The sequence below is a fragment of the Ranitomeya imitator genome, chromosome 2, assembly GCF_032444005.1.
Source record: "Ranitomeya imitator isolate aRanImi1 chromosome 2, aRanImi1.pri, whole genome shotgun sequence".
In the NCBI taxonomy this organism is placed as follows: Eukaryota; Metazoa; Chordata; class Amphibia; order Anura; family Dendrobatidae; genus Ranitomeya; species Ranitomeya imitator.
The window spans coordinates 215,020,578-215,041,165 of NC_091283.1; the positions used below are offsets into that span (position 1 = coordinate 215,020,578).

At 45.9% G+C, this 20,588-nt stretch overlaps 1 long non-coding RNA gene across 1 annotated transcript; it reads left to right on the forward strand.

The window, feature by feature from the left end:
- Positions 1–10,287: 10,287 nt before the first annotated feature.
- Positions 10,288–19,867, forward strand: LOC138662692 (uncharacterized). Its single transcript, XR_011318057.1, has 3 exons — positions 10,288–10,693; positions 11,726–11,866; positions 18,186–19,867. It is a non-coding gene; the product is annotated as an uncharacterized lncRNA (long non-coding RNA).
- Positions 19,868–20,588: the final 721 nt, after the last annotated feature.

Genomic DNA, 20,588 nt, shown 5'->3' on the forward strand with positions numbered 1-20,588 from the left:
ACAGCAGGGGCTTCTGTGGCCCCCAGACATAAGGGCTGAGCACACAGCAGGGGGTTCTGTGGCCACCCCAAGGTCAGGGCTGAGCACACAGCAGGGGGTTCTGTTGCCCCCAGACATAAGGGATGAGCACACAGCAGGGGGTTCTGTGGCCCCCCGGATGTCAGGGCTGAGCACACAGCAGGGGCCTCTGTGGCCCCCCCGGATGTCAGGGCTGAGCACACAGCAGGGGCTTCTGTGGCCTCCAGGAGTCAGGGCTGAGCACACAGCAGGGGCTTATGTGACCCCCAGACGTCAGGGCTTATCACACAGCAGTGGCTTCTGTTGCCCCCAGACATACGGGCTGAGCACACAGCAGGGGGTTCTGTGGCCACCCGGAGGTCAGGGCTGAGCACACAGCATGGGGTTCTGTGGCCCCCGGAGGTCAGGGCTGAGCACACAGCAGGGGCTTCAGTGGCCCCTGGACATCAGGGCTGAGCACACAGCAGGGGCATCTGTGACCCCCGGACGTCAGGGCTTATCACACAGCAGGGGGTTCTGTGGCCCCTGAACATCAGGGCTGAGCACACAGCAGGGGGTTCTGTGGCCCCCAGATGTCAAGGCTGAGCACACAGCAGGGGCTTCTGTGGCCCCCAGACATCAGTGCTGAGCACACAGCAGGGGCTTCTGTGGCCCCGGACGTCAGGGCTGAGCACACAGCAGGGGCATCTGTGGCCCCCGGACGTCAGGGCTGAGCACACAGCAGGGGCATCTGTGGCCCCTGGACGTCAGGGCTGAGCACACAGCAGGGGCTTCTGTGGCCCCCAGATGTCAGGGCTTATCACACAGCAGGGGCTTCTGTGACCCCCGGACGTCAGGGCTTATCACACAGCAGGGGCTTCTGTGGCCCCCAGACATAAGGGCTGAGCACACAGCAGGGGCTTCTGTTGTCCTCGAATGTCAGGGCTGGGCACACAGCAGGGGCTTCTGTGACCCCGGGACATCAGGGCTGAGCACACAGCAGGGGCTTCAGTGGCCCCTGGACGTCAGGGCTGAGCACACAGCAGGGGCATCTATGACCCCCGGACGTCAGGGCTTATCACACAGCAGGGGCTTCTGTGACCCCTGATGTCAGGGCTGAGCGCACAGCAGGGGCTTCTGTGACCCGCGGACGATAGGGCTGATCACACAGCAAGGGCTTCTGTGGCCCCTGGATGTCAGGGCTGAGCACACAGCAGGGGCTTCTGTGGCCCCCCGGATGTCCGGGCTGAGCACACAGCAGGGGCTTCTGTGGCCCCCAGACATCAGGGCTGAGCACACAGCGGGAGCATCTGTGGCCCCTGGACGTCGGGGCTGAGCATACAGCAGGAGCTTCTGTGGCCCCCGGACGTCAGGGCTGAGCATACAGCAGAGGCTTCTGTGGCCCCCGGACATCAGGGCTGAGCACACAGCAGTGGCTTCTGTGGCCCCCAGACGTCAGGGCTTATCACACAGGGGCTTTTGTCGCCCCTGGACGTCAGGGCTGAGCATACAGCAGGGGCTTCTGTGGCCCCCGGACGTCAGGGCTGAGCACACAGCAGGGGCTTCTGTGGCCCCCGGACGTCAGGGCTTATCACACAGGGTGTTTTGTGGCCCCTGGACGTCAGGGCTGAGCATACAGCAGGGGCTTCTGTGGCCCCCGGACGTCAGGGCTGAGCATACAGCAGAGGCTTCTGTGGCCCCCGGACGTCAGGGCTTATCACACAGGGGGTTTTGTGGCCCCTGGACGTCAGGGCTGAGCATACAGCAGGGGCTTCTGTGGCCCCCGGACGTCAGGGCTGAGCATACAGCAGAGGCTTCTGTGGCCCCCGGACGTCAGGGCTGAGCACACAGCAGGGGCTTCTGTGGCCCCTGAACATCAGGGCTGAGCACACAGTAGTGGCTTCTGTGGCCCCCAGACGTCAGGGCTTATCACACAGGGGCTTTTGTGGCCCCTGGACATCAGGGCTGAGCATACAGCAGGGGCTTCTGTGGCCCCCGGACGTCAGGGCTGAGCACACAGCAGGGACTTCTGTGGCCCCCGGACGTCAGGGCTTATCACACAGGGGCTTCTGTGGCCCCCGGATGTCAGGGCTGAGCACACAGCAGGGACTTCTGTGGCCCCCGGACGTCAGGGCTTATCACACGGGCTTTTGTGGCCCCTGGACGTCAGGGCTGAGCATACAGCAGGGGCTTCTGTGGCCCCCGGACGTCAGGGCTAAGCACACAGCAGGGGCTTCTGTGGCCCCTGAACATCAGGGCTGAGCACATGGCAGTGGCTTCTGTGGCCCCCAGACGTCAGGGCTTATCACACAGGGGCTTTTGTTGCCCCTGGATGTCAGGGCTAAGCATACAGCAGGGGCTTCTGTGGCCCCCGGACATCAGGGCTGAGCACACAGCAGGGGCTTCTGTGGCCCCCAGACGTCAGGGCTTATCACACAGGGGCTTTTGTCGCCCCTAGACGTCAGGGCTGAGCATACAGCAGGGGCTTCTGTGGCCCCCGGAAGTCAGGGCTGAGCACACAGTAGGGGCTTCTGTGGCCCCTGGATGTCAGGGCTGAGCATACAGCAGAGGCTTCTGTGGCCCCCGGACGTCAGGGCTGAGCACACAGCAGGGGCTTCTGTGGCCCCTGAACATCAGGGCTGAGCATACAGCAGAGGCTTCTGTGGCCCCTGGACGTCAGGGCTTATACAGTGCAGCAGATTTATTGCCAAATTTTCAGCAATTGATCAAAATGAAAGGGGAGTAAAAAGAAGATGGCGCTGAGGTCACCGCCACATGCCAACGTGCTGCCCAGGTGCCGGGGCCATGGAGCGGGGCCTGTCCTCATCCACACTCGGCCATTGCGGGCCATCACCAGAGAGTGGCTGAACGATAACGTCTTTGTGTTACTTATTTTTATTGTGAAAAAAAGTAAAAATCTTCTAGTTTCACCCTTGAGGCCGCTAAGCCTAGTGATTGGCTGCAGCGCTGTGACATCACCGCTGCGGTCTGCACACAGTCCCCAGAGCAGCGATGGAGACGTAGACCTGGATCTAGAGAGGGTGACCACCAACATTATCACCACCGAGGTGAAAGGGGAGAAGACCCCTCTCATGGTCATCTGGTTTCCAAGATCAGGCCGACAAAACCAAAGAAATGAGCCGGAGCATGACTAGATACGCGTGCTGAGAGCAGCACGGTCACACTGGTCACCAGGTCAATACCTAGGGCGGCAGGCTGTGGGGGCCGCACCAGCACAAAGGAATGTGGGGGAGATTGGAGGCTTCATGGGGAAGAGCATGCGTCACAGTCTGGCTGCAGCCTGGAGGCGATGGGGTCACAACAGGTGCTTGGCTCTGATTGGTGGACGAGCAGTCCGTGTGCCGCTGCTTCACCAATCAGAGCAAAGCATGCTCACACTAGAACCGCCGAGGAAACAATACACCGCTGCCTGCAGTGCTCCATCTTCATGAGACCTGCGCTTCCTTCTGCGCAGTAATGCATTTCGAGTGTTTGATTACCGGGAAAGGAGGGAGAGAGGTGAAAACTGGCAGGCGGTCCGCACAGTGAGACGACCGCCACCCAGGAGACAGTCCTGTCCTTTCTGATTTGTCGGGATGAGGAGCGATATCCTGCATTGCATTGGGAGGAGAGCCTGAGCAGTGTACAAGGAGCTTTTCACGGGGTTACCGTGACCGTGTGGAGTCAGAAGTCCACAGCGTCTGATTGCTCCTACTACGGCGCTGAGAAGAAGCACTTCTCCTTCATTTTAAATGTGTTTATTCTGGCAGAACAGAGGTTAATCAGCCATGATGGAAATCCCTGTGCTCAGCTATGCTCAGTTAGCCACTCCCTTCCCCTTTATAATCAGGGCTCTATTACTAATCCTTGTCAGAGCTAGCTTATGCAGCATGGCTAACGAAGGGAAAGGAGCACATATGAGAAGGAGAGTTGGAGGAGTTATCTGTGACTGTCGATTGGTTTGTATGTGTGGTAATTCCTTATCCTTTTCTGTTTTGGTTTATTCCCCTACTTCCACACCCCGATGCATTCCTCTGTTATATGTAAGTTAATATTTTGTATGCCTGGAGTTTTCTGTTAACCCTTGTTTGTGTTGCGTTGCTTGTCTGGTTATTTAACTGCAGTGCACAGTAGTGCATCTCTTACTTGGGTGGGGGAAGAGAACAGATGGAGGGCTAACTCAGGAGATAAGGCAAAGGGTGGAGGCCCCAGCATCTTCACCTTCAGAAGTATCCCGGGGAGTAGGGCGAGCTAGGGCGCCCCCTAGTGTCAGGGACAGAGCTCTCCTTGGCCTCCCCACATAGGTCTTTCTCTCATCCCCCACTGCATTGTGAAGAGGGAGAGCCTGGGGGGTACTCTGTGGTGCCTGCTCTGTGAGGAGGGAGAGCCTGGGGGGTATACTCTGTGGTGCTTGCACTATGAGGAGGGAGAGCCTGGGGGTTACTCTGTGGTGCCTGCACTGTGAGGAGGGAGAGCCTGGGGGATACTCTGTGGTGCCTGCACTGTGAGGAGGGAGAGCCTGGGGGATACTCTCCGGTGCCTGCACTGTGAGGAGGGAGAGCCTCGGGGGGATACTCTACGGTGCCTGCACTGTGAGGAGGGAGAGCCTGGGGGGATACTCTTTGGTGCCTGCACTGTGAGGAGGGAGAGCCTGGGGGGATACTCTGCAGTGTCCGCACTGTGAGGAGGGAGAGCTTGGGGGGATACTCTGTGGTGCCTGCACTGTGAGGAGGAAGAGCCTGGGGGGATACTCTGTGGTGCCTGCACTGTGAGGAGGGAGAGCTTGGGGGGATACTCTGTGGTGCCTGCACTGTGAGGAGGGAGAGCCTAAGGGGGATACTCTTTGGTTGGTGTCTGCCCTCTTAGGAGGAACATCTTGAGGAATACTCTGGTGTCTGCACTGTGAGGAGGGAGAGCCTTGGGGATTGTGGTGGGGGGGAGCATTCCAGCACTTCTACTTCATTGTCATTGAACCATTTCTTCGCCAATCTCGACATATTCTTCGGTTTGTTGTGCTGCTGTAACACTTGTCATTTTCATACCCATAGTACTCGGGTGTGCAAAGTAACGCATTTTGTAGGATAGTCACACATAGCTAAGCATTGTAGTCCCATAGTCCCAAGGGGAAGACTACATAATGTTAAAAACCCTCCAGTGTTATGAAGGTCTTTTCCTTTGCCGACTCTGTAAGAGGCACCTGCCAATAACCCTTGGTTAGATCAAGCATGGTGAAGTACTGGGCCTGACCCAGGCGCTCGATCAGCTCGTCCACCCTGAGCATTGGGTAAAGGTCGAACTTTGACACTTCATTTAACTTATGGAAGTCATTACAGAACCGTAATGGCACGTCCGGCTTCAGGGTTAGCACAATTGTGCTAGCCCAGTCACTCAGGAACAGAGCCACCACTTTGGCCCACTGGTACGTTGGCAGGTTCTCCCACTCTGCTGTGCGCTCATAGACGGTGAGGAAAGCTTCCATGTTGTCTTCCGGACTCTTTGTTTCCTCATAGCGGAGAGGACCTTGTCTCGGGCCTCGCGATGTTTCGAGGTCGGTGCTGGAGGTGCCTCATGCAGGGTTGCAATTTGCTGCAGCAACAGGATATTGGTCTGTTGTTGTGTGGGGACCAGCTGCCTCAGGATTTCCCCCATTTTGTCCGCAGGCCTGGGTTGCAGCGTGGCAGGGCTAATGACAGACATGCAGCTGGTGTTGGGGTATCCCTCAATTCACACTGCCTGCATGCTCCACCAACTGTAGTGCAGCGGGGTTGGTTCAGTGTGACAGACAGTGACCACAGGTAAAGTTCACAGCAAACGTGTTTAATGTCCACACTCACACAGTGTACAGCATAAAGTATCCTCTGGATCACAGCAGGGAAGCAAAACAGTCCGTGGGAGTCCTGTTGCTGAGGGCGATGGCACCACCGTATCACGCTGCAGGGTACCAGGAGTTCGCTCTGCTGGGCTCTGTGTTACTCTCACACAGGCTGAGCCTTTTGCAGAGCCATCTACTCTACTTGCTGCAAACTCCACTCTGACACACCCAACCCTCTGCTGCAAGGGTTTTTACAATAACCTGTGGCCACAGGCCACATGGAATACCCGGACCGGGGAAGGAAACGGACCAACCCCACTACCTTCCTGTAGTCTATTTAAAAAATAAAGGCCCATGCAGATTTTCTTAAATCTGCCCTGGAGAAATAGCTTGCCCAAGACCAACACTTTTATTTTGCATTGAAATCACAGCTACGCCTGTGACTTGTATGCACTCCCGCGGCCTCAATTTACTTCTGAGTGCATCCTGAGGGACACATAGCGACCCTCGCAAATAACATCCTACATCCTAGCCTACAACCTGCAGTAACCACCGATCGACCAAACCGCTGCATGACCAGCTCTATCCTCACCTACTGTATTCTCACTCATCCCTTGTAGATTGTGAGCCTTCGCGGGCAGGGTCCTCACTCCTCCTGTACCAGTTATGACTTGTATTGTTTAAGATTATTGTACTTGTTTTTATTATGTATACCCCTCCTTACATGTAAAGCGCCATGGAATAAATGGCGCTATAACAATAAATAATAATAATAACATCGGTCGCTGCCTCACAACCTGTATACAGTTGTGTGAAAAAGTGTTTACCCTCTTCCTGACTTCTTATTCTTTAGCATGTTTGTTACACCTAAAAGTTTCAAATCACCAAACAAATTGAAATATTAGACAAAGATAACTCAAGTAAACACAAAATGCAGATTTTAAATGAAGGTCTTTATTATTAAGGGAAAAAGAAATCCAAACCTACAGTGCCCTGTGTGAAAAAGTGACTGCCCCCCCATAAAACATAAATTATCTGTGGTTTATCAAACTTTTGGGAAGCTGAGCACATATTTCCTAGCTAAACACAGCCATGATTACTGCCACACCTGTTCTCAATCAAGGAATCACTTAAATAGAACCTGCCTGACAAAGTGAAGTAGACCAAAGGATACTCAAAAGCTAGACATCATGCTGCAATCCAAAGAAATTCCGGAACAAATGAGAAACAAAGTAATTGAGATATAGCAGTCTGGAAAAGATTATAGAGCCATTTCTCCAGCGTTCCACAGTGAAAGCCATTATCCATAAATGGCGAAAACATGGGACAGTAGTGAAACTTTCCAGGAGTGGCCAGCCAACCAAAATTACCTCAAAGGAGCAGCAACGACTCATCTTAGAGGCCACAAAAGACTCCACAACAAGATCCAAGGAACTGAAGGCCTCACTTGCCTCAGTTAAGGTCCGTGTTCATGACGCCACCATAAGAAACAGACTGGGCAAAAATAGCCTGCATGGAAGAGTTCAAAGACAAAAACCACTGCTGAGCAATAAGAACATAAAGGCTCATCTCAGTTTTGCCATAAAACATCTTGATAATCCCCAAGATTTTAGTGAAAATACTATGTGGACTGACGAGACAAAAGTTGAACCTTTTGGAAGGTTTATGTCCCTTACATCTGGCGTAGAAGTTATACAGCATTTTAGAAAAGGGACATCATGCCAACAGTGAAATGTGGTGGCAGTGTGATGGTCTGGGGCTGTTTTGCTACATCTGAACCTGGAAGATTTGCTGTGGTAAAATGGAACCATGAATTCTGCTGTCCACCAAAAAATCCTGAAGTAGAATGTCCAGCCATCTGTTCGTGCCCTCAAGCTGAAGTGCACTTGGTAATGCAGCAGGACAATGATCCAAAACACAGCAAGTCCACCTCTGAATGTCATAAGTAAAACAAAATTAAGACTTTGGAGTGACCTAGTCAAAGTCCTGACCTTAATCTCTAAACCTCATCTCTAAATCATTAAGATTTTGAGGCTGTCACTTGGCAACTTGGAGCTTCAACTCCCTCCATAAGTTTTCAATGGGATTAAGGTCTGGAGACTGGCTAGGCCACTCCATCACCTTAATGTGCTTCTTTTTGAGCCACTCCTTTGTTGCCTTGGCTGTATGTTTTGGGTCATTGTCTTGCTGGAAGACCCAGCCACAACCCATTTTTAATGTCCTGGCAGAGGAAAGGAGGTTGTCACTCAGGATTTTACGGTACATCAGTCCATCCATTTTCCCATTGATGCAGTGAAGTAGTCCTGTGCCCTTAGGAGAGAAACACACCCAAAACGTAATGTTTCCATTTCCACCTCCATGCTTGACAGTGGGGACGGTGTTCTTTGGGTTATAGGCAGCATTTCTCTTCCTCCAAAGACGGTGAGTTGAGTTAGGCTAGGGTCGCATTGCGTTAGTGCAATCCGTTTAGCGCTAGCGGATTGCGCTAACGCAATGTTTTTTATGGGGCCGCGTTCGGGGTCGCGGTAACGTCCCCGCTCTCGCAGATCCCCGATCTGCGAGAGCGGGGAACGGACCGCGGGCGCGCCTCGGACGCTGCAAGCAGCGTCCGCGGCGCGCCAGAAATCTCCGGCGCGTCGCTAGCGCGTGCCGAACATGGCACACGCTAGTGTAGCGCGTTCCCATTAGCGTGAATGGGCGCGTTAACGGCCGCGTTGCACGGCGTTAATTTCGCCGTGCAACGCTGTCCGTTTAACGCGGTCCCATAACGCAATGGGAACCCAGCCTTAATGCCAAAGAGCTCAATTTTTATCTCATCTGACCAGCACCTTCTCCCAATCACACACAGAATCATCCAGGTGTTCATTGGTAAACTTCAGCCAGCCTGCACATGTGCCGTCTTGAGCAGGGGGACGTTGCGGGCACTGCAGGATTTTAAACCTTTACGGCGTAATGTGTTACCAATAGTTTTCTTGGTGACTGTGGTCCCAGCAGCCTTGAGATCATTAACAAGTTCCCCCATGTAGTTTTACGCTGATCTCTCACTTTCCTCTCTATCAAGGATACCCCACGGGGTGAGATTTTGCATGGTGCCCCAGATCGATGTCGATTGACAGTCATTTTGTATTTCTTCCATTTTGTTACTATTGCCCCAACAGTTGTCTCCTTCTCACCCAGCGTCTTACTTATGGTTGTGTAGCCCATTCCAGCTTTGTGCTGGTCTATGATCTTGTCCCTGACATCCTTAGAAAGATCTTTGGTGTTGCCCATGTTGTAGAGGTTAGAGTCTGACTGATTGATTGAGTATGTGGACAGGAGGCTTATATAAAGGTGACTATAAGACAGCTGTCTTTAATGCAGGTAACGAGTTGATTAGGAGTCTAACTGGTCTGTAGGAGCCAGAACTCTTAATGGTTGGTAGGGGATCAAATACTTATTTCTCACTGCAAAATGCTAAATTTATATAATTTAGACAATGTGATTTTCTGGATTTTATTTTTGATATTCTATCTCTCAAAGTTAAAATGAACCTACACTTAAAATTATAGACTGTTCATATCTTTGTCTGTGGACAAACTTACAAAATCAGGAGGGATCAAATAATTGTTTCCCCCACTCTATCTATTTATCTATCTATATACACACACACACAGTACTTTGAAAAAGTATTACATCTTGTGAACATTTCCACATTACACCTACAAATGTACATGTTTTGCACTGGGATCTCAACATATACTAAGTATTTGAGAAGTGAAAAGGAAATGACGCAGTGTTTTCTATATATTTTAAAAGCATAAATCTGAACATTGTGCTTCAGTTAGTGCTCATAAAGTTCTATGGATCTGTTTCTAGCTCCTCCCTTCATAGAATTTAAAAAACACCAACTGTCATCTCATATCTCGGTAATGGGGAAACCTGTCTTCACTGAATGCAGATTTTATCCGGGAATTGATAATGACTGAGGAGGAGCAAGAAGCGAATTTCTCTGATCAAATATATTACAGTTTTTTGTTTTTTTTTTTCATGTGAACTATTATTTATGAAATAAAAATTAAAACGACGGTTACTCTTTAAAGGAGAGGCCCATTCCATACTGATGATTATGCAATTAGGAAGGGATTTCCTTAAAGCTCCTGTAAAGGCTCGTTTAGACTTCCGTTCATAGATATACATGAAGCTCGGGTGAGCTGCGGTCAGTCCGTACACGGCGGTCCAATCTCAGACCGATTTGTGCCGATGCCTTAATTGTGATGCGTAGGCGTCCCAATACTTTTGTCCATATGGGATAGATAGATATGTTTCAGATTATTACTGAAACTCAGTTTCATTTAGTCCAACAAAAAAAAACGAGTAATTTTATTAACAATGATCAATCTGTGTCACATTCTGAAGTCATTCTGCTGTTGTGCACGGGCTGCAGGTCCAGAGAGGTCCACGCTGAAGGTCACACGGTGTCACATGTGTGTGCTACATTGTTTTGTGGGGCTTACGGTGTCAGCATCATGTGATGCCTTCGGAGGACGGGATGAAGGATACAGAACATTTTCCAAAGAGCGGTGTGAGGTGTAGACGTTACCAGCCAGACCGGGGAATGTGTAGATGAGATTGGAAATCAGAAGAATCTGGGTTTTAATTCCTAAATCTTTCTTTTTTTTCCATCCGTGGTTGCGATGCCTCCAGAGACGTGTGAGCGGCCTCCGGCGATGCCTCCCAGGCATTTCACATTGATTGTTCTTCTCTGTGGATTCCTGGCGCTGGCTTTAGACGTGGTGGCTCTTGTTAGTCCTGCCTGGGTGACCTCCAAGCATTTCTCTCTATCTCTGTGGGAAATATGCAATAAACAAATGGACGCGTGGCACTGCAGATCCGTCCTGCACAGCGGTGAGTAGGAGAAGAGCACCTTGGTCAATATATAGAACACAAGAATTAGGTCCGCTGGTAGAGAAGAATATTGTATTTTATTGATTAGTTTTGTTACAATTGTATGACCTGCATGGAACATCTCAGTCTTGGCATTCATGTATCTATGGTTCCTGGAGCGCAATTATAAACGCTTCATACGTTTTTAAACTTTTATTGACAATTCCATCAAGTTTCTGGAAAAAACTCAAATTTCCCGGAGTTGAGTTTAATTTTAATGGGGGAAAAGGAGGCGTTGATTTCAACTTTTATGGGTTTTTTTATTTATTTTTCATATTTTATAAAATGTTGTATAACTTTTTAAAGGGACTTTAATCTGCGATCATCTGATCACTTGTACTATATACAACAATACCACGGCATCGCTGCATATAGTAAAAACCACGGTCTCCTTTGATCACCTTAATCATATAGGGTTATGGCTGCGTACTAAGTTGTGTTTTTTTTCTGCAGGCAAAACTTGCTTTCTTGGCAGTAAAGATGCTGCTTAGATAAAGCAAGTTTTGGTGTGTTTTATGCTGTGTTTTTTGCTGTTTTTTTTTTCCTGTGTTTTATGCTGTGTTTTTTGCTGTGTTTTATTCTGTGTTTTATTCTGTGTTTTATTCTGTGTTATATGCTGTGTTTCTTTCCTGTGTTTTATGCTGTGTTTTTTGGTGCATATGTGTCGTTTGTATAGAGTACATTTTTAATAAAGTTAGGGGTTTTTTTTACCAAAGATGCATTTTTTCCAGTGCTTTTGTGCTTCCTTTCTATGGTGAAAAAATGCTGAAAGAAGTGACATGCTGCAGATTTTTTTTTAAAAAGCAGCAGTTTTACAATTAAGTCAGGAAAAAAAAAGTGTGATTTCTGAAATCTCATAGCTTTTGCTTGTACTGTAAAAAGCAGCTTTTAATTTGCAGCAACAAAAATGCACCGTGTGAACATAGCCTATATCTGTGTTTCGTGTCATGTATCGATAACAATTGTAAATTGTATTATGTATTTCTTTCATAGACTGGCAAATGGCTACCCTGGTGTTGGTGTTTTGTGCTACACTTATTTGCGGAGTTTGGTTTATTGTTTGTGTGCTATGGATCTGCCAAGTGAAGCAGCCATTGAGATTTTGCAGCATGTCTCTCCTGCTTCTCGCGTCAGGTAATGTGTAATAATTAATAATTATTGGACTGTTCAAAATGTGGGAAAGCAACACTAGAGATGAGAGAATATTTCAATATTAGAGATGAAAAAATATGTTCGGAAAACGATCGCACAAATATGGAACATCTCCATGGCTAACCTCGGGGATTGATGTCACCTGACAATACAAAGGTGACATCAACCCCCCTCCAACTGTCACCCAACTTGCCACCGCTCCAGGGCAATTGGGAAGAGTGAGGCTAAGTGCCAGAATTTGCGCATCTTAGAGATGCACCTTTTCTGGGGTGGCTGAAAGCTGATTTTTTAGCCCGGGGGGCAGTATCCATGGCACCTTCCTAGGCTATTAATATCAGCCCACAGCTGTCTGCATAGCCTTTGCTGGTTATTATAGGTGGACCCTACTTCATTTTTTTTAGGGTCCCCCATTTTAATAGCCAGTAAAAGATAAGTATACAGCTGTGAGCTGATATTGATAGCCTGGGAAGCTCCATGGGTATTAACCCCTTCCCAGGCTATAAACATTGGCCCCCAGCCATCAGCTTTCCCTCAGCTGGTTACAAAAATTACACGGGAGCGCACGCCATTTTTTTTCAGAAAAATTATCTTTTATTAATTAAATACATGCACAGTAATTTGCGCACACAATGTACTAATTGAATTTGTCACTGACATCTATATATCTATTTATTCAATATGTATTTACTGTATGTAATCCATCTCTTCTATCCTGCCGGCTTCTGCAGTGATTTTACATTACGCGGCTGCTGAATTTCTATCTATCTATCTATCTATCTATCTATCTATCTATCTATCTATCATCTACTTTGAAATAATTTAGTGGAAACGCTATTATTTTCCTGCACTTTTACCACACAAAAGGTTGATACATAAAATGAGAATAATGGGGATAGGGGAAAATATGTGTAAGTGGGTTGAGAGCTGGCTCAGGGATAGGAAACAAAGGGTAGTTATTGATGGAGCACACTCGGACTGGGTCGCGGTTAGCAGTGGGGTACCACAGGGGTCAGTATTAGGCCCTCTTCTTTTTAGCATATTTATTAATGACCTTGTAGGGGGCATACAGAGTAGAATTTCAATATTTGCAGATGACACTAAACTCTGCAGGGTAATCAATACAGGGGAGGACAATTTTATATTACAGGATGATTTATGTAAACTAGAAGCTTGGGCTGATAAATGGCAAATGAGCTTTAATGGGGATAAATGTAAGGTCATGCACTTGGGTAGAAGTAATAAGATGTATAATTATGTGCTTAATTCTAAAACTCTGGGCAAAACCGTCAATGAAAAAGACCTGGGTGTATGGGTGGATGACAAACTCATATTCAGTGATCAGTGTCAGGCAGCTGCTACAAAGGCAAATAAAATAATGGGATGCATTAAAAGAGGCATAGATGCTCATGAGGAGAACATAATTTTACCTCTATACAAGTCACTAGTTTGACCACACTTAGAATAATGTGTACAGTTCTGGTCTCCGGTGTATAAGAAAGACATAGCTGAACTGGAGCGGGTGCAGAGAAGAGCGACCAAGGTTATTAAAGGACTGGGGGGTCTGCAATACCAAGATAGGTTATTACACTTGAGGCTATTTAGTTTGGAAAAACGAAGACTAAGGGGTGATCTTATTTTAATGTATAAATATATGAGGGGACAGCACAAAGACCTTTCTGATGATCTTTTTAATTATAGACCTGAAACAGGGACAAGGGGGCATCCTCTACGTCTGGAGGAAAGAAGGTTTAAGCATAATAACAGACGCGGATTCTTTACTGTAAGAGCAGTGAGACTATGGAACTCTCTGCCGTATGATGTTGTAATGAGTGATTCATTACTTACATTTAAGAGGGGACTGGATGCCTTTCTTGAAAAGTATAATGTTACAGGGTATATACACTAGATTCCTTGATAGGGCATTGATCCAGGGAACTAGTCTGATTGCCGTATGTGGAGTCGGGAAGGAATTTTTTCCCCCAATGTGGAGCTTACTCTTTGCCACATGGGGTTTTTTGCCTTCCTCTGGATCAACATGTTAGGGCATGTTAGGTTAGGCTATGGGTTGAACTAGATGGACTTATAGTCTTCCTTCAACCTTAATAACTATGTAACTATGTAAATTGTACCGACTTTTTCCCGATTTTAACAAAAATGCTTGTGTTACCGATCACGAATTAGAATGTGCCATATTTGTGTCGCATTTATGTTTGGAGATCGTTTTCCGAACATATTTGCTTATCTCTAATCAACACGTATATCAGTAAGTAGAAAGGATCTGCTGGGAAAAGTTTCCTGGAGAAAAAGAGCACTTGTTTCTATTATACTTTTCCTCTGATTGTTCCTCTCCTGGTTTTGGCTACAAATACTGACCAAATACTGACCGTGTGAACGTGGCTTTAGAAAAACCTTTCAGCAAGTCTATGGGCGCATTCGGACATATGTGTAAATTGGACTGAGATCAGAACACAATGCACAGACTGGCCGCAGGTCTCGCGACTCAAGTATGACAGCTTCATATAGATTGCCTTAAAAAATTATTCATGCCCTGCAAACTTTTCCACATTTTCTTCATGTTAGACCCACAAATTGAATGTATTTTATTCGGATTTCATGTGATATCAGCACAAAGTATCAAGTATTTGTGAAGTGTAAATAAATGATACTGGGTTTTCTAAATATTTAAAAAATATAAATCTGAAAATTGTGAGGTGCATTTTTATCCAGCTCCCCTACACCCCGAGTCCGTTGAAGGACCACCTTTAACTGCAATTACTGCTGCCAGTCTTTCAGGTCTGACTCTAGCAGCTTTGCTCATCTAGAGTCTGAAATGTTTGCCCCTTCTTTTGAAGAAGGGGCTCTGGTCAGATGACACACTTTTTAACGACGTTGAAAAATAAGGCTGTAGCGCCTCCCAGCATCGATAAAGCTCCAGGTCTTGGCTATCGGGGGTAGCTGAGAGCTGGAGAACATGATCAGGGCCGTTTTTTATGGTCTCCTGTCAGGTAATAAACAAAAAAGTCCAATTTAAAATTAATTTCTCCATTGTCTGATATGATTTACCATATCAGAGAAGAGAGAAATGCGGCCCCCCCAGCCCTAACATTAACTCCACCATCCCAGAGCCCTCCTGATCTGTCTCCCAGCCCTCCGCATCATCTTCCTGGAAAAAGAATGACAGGCGCATGCAGAGTGCGCCTGCTGAGATCTGCCGGCCGGTACCCTGCAACAATAGGGCATTTTTTTCTTTTGATCACTGTGATATGCCCTATCACAATGATCAAAAGAAAAAAAATAGTAAATCGAACTTTTTCGAATTTTTCACCCCTTTAGTTAGAAAAAAATTATAAAATATTTTTTTTCATTTTTTGGATTTAGGGTTGGGGTTGGGGTTAGGGCTGTGTTTTGGGTTGTGTTAGGGTTGGAGTACGAATTGTTTTTTTTTTTCAAAAGTAAAAAAAACATGACGATATGACAGCTAGTTTTGTCTAACAACCATGAAACATACGGGGCAGGAACTCCAGCATGTCACTCGAGCACCCGCGATATTCGGTGCATACGCGAGCACCCGATGCAAACTGGAGTAGCGAGCGCTTACGCTCAACCCGAATGATGACGTATTCGATATGACGACCTAATATTATCAAATTCTGTGTCGTACCTGTGGGCTTAAAATGCTGACTATACCCCTGGATAAAATCAGTGAAAAAAACAAAGGTGAAAAATCTGTTCAAGTCCCTGTGCCTGTGTGTCTCAAGGCTGTTTGTTATCCCAGGCACGGAGATTCGAACATATTTTTGAGCACGCCAAAGACACTCAGCACCCAAGCAAGATCACAGATTTTTCATATTTCTAAATGTGCCTTATTGTAGGTAGTAATCAAGCTTAATTTGAATGGGTTGTCTTTTTTATTGTTTTTCTTGCTATTGCTGAGGCATAATTCTTGATCAATAAGCATTGCTTTTTGAAAGGCATTATCAATTAATTTGTGGAGATATTCCTTTTCAGCAAATTGTATTTTTAATAGAGTCCCTTAGTTCCCTGATTGATATATGTGTTGATATTAGTACAATTGTTTTTGAGCAAATTTCATCACCCTTCCATACAAAAATGAAATTGTCTACATTTCTTTGGTATAGAATTATATTGTCCTTATACTTTGCAATTGTGATTATTTATCTTCAGTAGAGCCCATAAAAATGTTAACAAAAGCAATTGCTTCTTTAGTGCCCATCGCTGTGACAATACTTTGCTTGCATATTTTCTTGTCATTGGTAAAATTATTATTTTTCAACACAGATTTTAAGCTCTCAATGAGAAAATTCCTCTGCAGTTCCAGGATTTCTCCATTACACTGTAACGTCTTTTCTACGCAGTTCAGTCTTCGTTAATGCTGAATATTAGTATACTTCTCCATTTCTCATCATGTCACTGCATTGTTACTGTTATGTTCATGGTGGTGGAAAAATCTTTCTTCTTGAATACTACAAAATACAACCTGTTCTCACATTCCCTAATAGCTCAGTGTGTTATTAGGTTGATTCCCAAGTGAAAGGTCACTGGTTTGAATCGAGGAGCTGCCATGAAGAAGATTTCATACGAAAAGAGAAACAGCATAATTCAGCTCATCGATAGCGGTCTCTTGGCCAAGAAGATTGCCAAACGTCATCATGTGAGCGCCATGTCAGTAGGAAAAGTACAAAAGGAAGTCCATCCATCTGTTCAAAAGCCAAAAGGTGGACGTCCAGGCAAACTATCGGCGTCAATAAGTCGGCTAATCACAAGGTCGATCAGTTCTGATGTGCAGGAGTGGAGGTCTTCGGCTGCAGCCATTTTTGCACCAGGTGTAACAAGTCGAACATCTGGGACTTAGGAGGGTTGTCCCTTTGATAGCACCAGAGGTGCACCCCTTAAGCCTAGACTGCCAGGGTGACACCCAAACATGCCATAATCTATGCCTTCAGCTTGTTGTACTCTTTGGCATCCTAAAGGGCAAGGTCGTAGTACTTGTTCTGCGGTTTCCCAGTAAGATATGGAGCTGGGACCTCTCCCCATTGCTCTGGGGGCAATTTCTCTGTCACCCTCTCAAATACAGTCAGGAAGCCTAGATGTTAACCATCTCGAGTCATTTTCTCTATGGCCTCCTCTACCATTTGGCTCACATGGCTACCTTCACTTTATTACAGTTTTCTGACTTCTTTGTATTGAGTAGTAGTCTCATGCTTGAGCTTTCCATTTTGACACTCCATAAGTCCTTCAGTCCATCTATGCTTGTGGCTATTGCTGTAGCTGTTTTTGTTCTGACCCAAAGTCAGATATGCAGGATCACCAGTGAGGCCAAATTAAGAGATAAGGCCCTCAACTAACGAGCGCTCGGAGAAAAGAATGCACATTTGTGAGCAAGTCAATTTCTGTTTATTCACAGAAGAATGTGGTCTCTTATGTTGTATCATCTGCTTATTTAAGATTGTTGATAATTCATCCAGCTATTTTGATTCCTTCTTTTTCGACAAGTCCAGCCTTCCTGGAAATAGCTTCTCCATATAAATTGAAGAGAAATGGAGCCTTGTTTGACGCCTCGCTCTATGTTGAACCATGCCATGTTGATGTGCTCCGTTCACAATGTTGCTTCTTGGTTGATGTAAAGGTTCCTAATTAGACTGATCAGATGGTTCAACACTCCAATATCCTTCATGGTATTCCAAAGTTTCTGGTGATCAACACAGTCAAAGGCTTTGCTATAATCGACGAAGCAAAAATAGATCTTGTTGTATTCTTTGGTCTTCTCCATCTAGTGTTAGCAATTACATCTCTTGCTCCTCTGCCTTTTCTGAATCCTGAATTTTCCTTTTCAGCTTTTTGTCAAAAGTTTTGTAATGATATAATTCAGAAATGACCATTGTCCTCTATATAAAGCCTTTGCAACTCAGGGCCATCTTCCCACCAAGAAGCAGTGACATAAGCAATGTAGCCGACAGCACAGCACATAGTGGAACTATCAACGTCAGTGATTAGTAAAGAACGATCATTTCAGAGATGTAAAGCTTCACGTGACTAGCCAAAAGCTGAGTTTTTCATTTATGCTCGGAATTTCATTTTAATTCATATAATTTAAACTATTACCCCCCACTAATCATTAATGCCTTTGCTGTAGCTGTATGTGGAATTTGTGCTATTAGATTCATTTCTTTGCTCGATGTCTATATTTGCTGTCCTTTCGCACAATATTGTACAGACTTATGTATTTATTAAAACCTGTATATTTGTCCTTTGCTAATAAATTGTCTTTTTCTCCCTGTAGTTTTATTGCAGATCAGTGCTCTTATACTATTTTCCCTAAAGTTTCAGGCGGCAAAATTTCTTCTTCCCGATTCCCAGTTCAGCTGGGGCTATGGACTTGCCTGGGGATCCTGTATTTTCATGCTTGGAGGAGTTGTGATAAGCTGTTTGAGGACTGGTGTCACAAAGGATTAAATTCTAACTCGTGCAAGAATTTGAAGAACTATAATGGTGATGTGCAGTGTCGGACTGGTTTGGTAAAGGCCCGCCAGTAACATTGATTCTTTGTGCCCACCGTTCAACTACATGCAAAAATATCCTGACCCTGTACACAAATGTACTTTTCCCTTATGTAATATTAATTTGGCTAGCTTGTTTAATGAATGATTATATTATACCTTTTTCTGCAAATTGTGAATCGAGTGCAACAGCAGTACTTATTAGCGCTCCTTCACAGGGGCCCACCGGAGGATTCTCCTGTCCTCCCGTGGCCCAGTCCAGACCTGGTGATGTGGACAAAACATATAGGTATAAAAATAAGGTGTTTTCAGGTCACTGTGGGAATGTATGCAAAAACAAAAATTCAATTAAAGGAAACCAGTCACTTTCCCAATGTCCCCCAAACCTCCTCAAAGTATATCTTCAACTTTTAATATGGTTTCAAACCTGCCCCCTTGCTTTGTATCACTGGTCAACTTATAAAATGATATTAGGGTAATATATAAAGCAAAAAGTCACCCAAATGGGTTTATTTTAAGCTATATTAACAGTGTAATAAAGAAAAGTGTACAGTGTGGGAGACTTGGGGAAGTGGACAGAATCCCTTTAAGGAAATCAAATTGTGATAATCGAGAATATAAGAAATGCATGTGTGGTGAGAAGAGACAATTCACTGTTATAGGCTGCACTACAAAATAAAGATCCTTCATCCGAAGATATAATAAGGCGTTTTTATTCCACAACGTGCTTCGATGCCGGATTGGTGTGTTGATGAAGACAACGTTGAAAAACACGTTGCGGAATAAAAACTATCAAATTCATGTCTGGATCAAGAATCTTTATTTTGGTGGTGCAGCCTGAAACAGTGAATTGTCTCCTCTGGTCAAGCATCTTGGTGGAGGTCATCCTCAGCCGTGAGGCGGCAGCTACCGGTACTGAGCTTTTACGGGATTTGTACTACCACAACTCTCTCAGGTGAGCACTTTACATGGACCTCGCGTATCTTCATATAAGGCTGTCACCACATGGTCCGATGAGCTCTGTACCTAAGAAATTCTGGTTGGCTTATTAGCTGGAGTAATATCGCCTCATCTAAAAATGGATGAACACAATACAAAAGCTTCTAACAATAAATCTATAAAACTAATCCTAATTATGTAAATTAAATATAATTATGTCAAGTAGCAATGTACGTAATTCATGTATGTAGGAGATAAACAGCATACATTTACAGGCGTTACCTACAACAATTAGTCACAATTATCATAACTCTGCCCCAGAATGCAAACTGGTAATCACAATTTACTGCAGAAAAAAATTGTCTAAGGAAGACCTGTCCGGCCGTCGGCCCACTCGTGCCTTGCCAGTCATTTGTATCTTCTGGAACAACAGCGGGGGAACATCTTTTCCTATAACTCTACAGCGTGATGTTCCTCTTATTCCTCCTGAACATTTATGAATAAATTGACAAGTGGGTGTTACCATACCATTAGTCAAAGGATTGTGTCTTTATTTTGATTTCTGTATTTGTATCAATAAAAATGACCTACCATGTTTTTCGGACCATGAGACGCACCCCAAATTTTCAGGAGGAAAAAGGGGGAAAAAATGTAATGCGTCAAATCGGGGTCCATTGACGCCGAACACCACCTTCTCCCAGCTCAGGAACGCAGGTTCGCCCGACTTCTGCAACCGCCACCCTCTTGGTAAGCTGCATTCGGCCTATAAGACGCACCCCCATTTTCCTCCCAGATCTGGGGGAAAAAGTGCATCTTATAGTCCAAAAAATACAGTAATTTAAAAAGATGCAAATGTTGTGAGGAGGTTCCAGGTAGAGATTTTGCACTGGGGCCTCGGAAGATGTAATGCAGATGTACACGTCTTGCTCAAGGGTGTACCACAGAAGCAGCCCAAGTGGCAGTAATAAGATTCTTTGAAAGATGGTGTCCAGCCTTGGTTGTTTCCATCATCTTTGCTGTTGGCTGCTGAACAGAGATGAGCGGATTTTCCAACATTCAAATTTGCCAGATCAATTAGGTGTTCCAGGAAAATTTGATTTACAGCATACTGAATGTTCCTTATTATGCTCTAGGGTTTGGCCCGTCAAATGGTTCTCCTATTCTTCTCCCCTTTCCATGTTGCATGTATTCTCTCAGCTTCTTCACTCCAGGCCAGGACTCCTGGCATGACCAGGCCTCAGATGTCA